Below are 1,213 nucleotides of genomic sequence, written 5' to 3'. Positions count from 1 at the left end.
TACATTATTGCATACGTGCATAATCTGAACTTAACCTAAACCAGTCCCTATGGGAACAAACTTGATTTATATCTTATACTACTTTTGATCGCATACGCTTGCGTGTATTTCGCGTTAGAATTACAGCGAACAAGTTATTGGCGCCGCTACCGGGGACTTCGGTGTTAAATTTAGTTTATGTGCTTGACATCAGTGATCGTTAAAGTTCACTGACTCGGATATTTTACTTATTTATTTACCTTGTTTGTGTTTCAGGTACTCTAGAGAGCGTGTATGCGAACACGTTCTCAATCTCGTAACGAAACACTAGGCGAAGTTAAGGAAGTGGAAAACGGAGTTTTTGAAGAAGAGGAAAAAGTTGAAGAAGAAGTTTTTGTCGCAATGGGAGAACCAGCAGCGAATCAGAAAGCTTTGATGGATTATTCCCAATCGAAGATCAATGACTTTCATTCTAGCGTTGTCAGATCATCCATTGTGGCTAATACCTTTGAAATCAAGTCTAGCACGATTCAAATGGTACAGAATTCAGTCCAGTTTGGGGGTTCTCCAACACAAGATCCCAACATGCACATTAGAGATTTCTGAAGATGCTGTAAAGCTGAGGCTTTTCCCATTCTCTCTGAGGGATAAAGCTAAGTGCTGGTTACATTCTCTACCAGCAGGTTCTATCACTACTTGGGAAGATCTTACTCAGAAGTTTCTTACTAAATTCTTCCCTATGGCAAAGACAGCTGCAATCAGGAACGCTCTTACTCAATTTGCACAGCAATCAGGAGAATCTTTGTGTGAGGCTTGGGAGCGCTACAAGGAGATACTTAGGAAGTGTCCTCATCGTGGCATGCCTGAATGGATGATCATCAATTGCTTTTATAATGGGTTGGGAGCACAGTCCAGACCAATGCTCGATGCAGCATCAGGTTGAACCTTATGGTCTAAGGGCTATGATGAAGCTTATGAGCTAATTGAATTGATGGCTGCTAATGAATAACAGAACTCGACTCAGAGACTACCTCAAGGTAAGGTAGCAGGAATTCTGTAAGTGAATACAGCTACGGCTATAGCTACTCAACTAAAGGTGTTAACGATGAAAGTGGATTCTTTGGCTAACTATGGAGTTAATCAGATAACTAGTGTCTGTGAGCTTTGTTCAGGTGCGCATGAAACGGAGCAGTGTGTTATTATTGGGTTTCGAGCACATAAACGCAACGGAAAT

The 1,213-nt window shown here is 41.3% G+C and overlaps 1 non-coding gene across 1 annotated transcript; it reads right to left on the bottom strand.

Annotated features, from left to right (window-relative positions):
• Positions 1-733: 733 nt before the first annotated feature.
• On the bottom strand, positions 734-840 carry LOC141710004 (small nucleolar RNA R71). The gene has a single exon (XR_012570548.1). It is a non-coding gene; the product is annotated as a small nucleolar RNA R71 (small nucleolar RNA).
• Positions 841-1,213: the final 373 nt, after the last annotated feature.

This window comes from Apium graveolens, chromosome 2 (genome assembly GCF_009905375.1).
Source record: "Apium graveolens cultivar Ventura chromosome 2, ASM990537v1, whole genome shotgun sequence".
NCBI classification, from domain to species: Eukaryota; Viridiplantae; Streptophyta; class Magnoliopsida; order Apiales; family Apiaceae; genus Apium; species Apium graveolens.
This window is presented reverse-complemented; position numbering and strand designations above follow the sequence as displayed.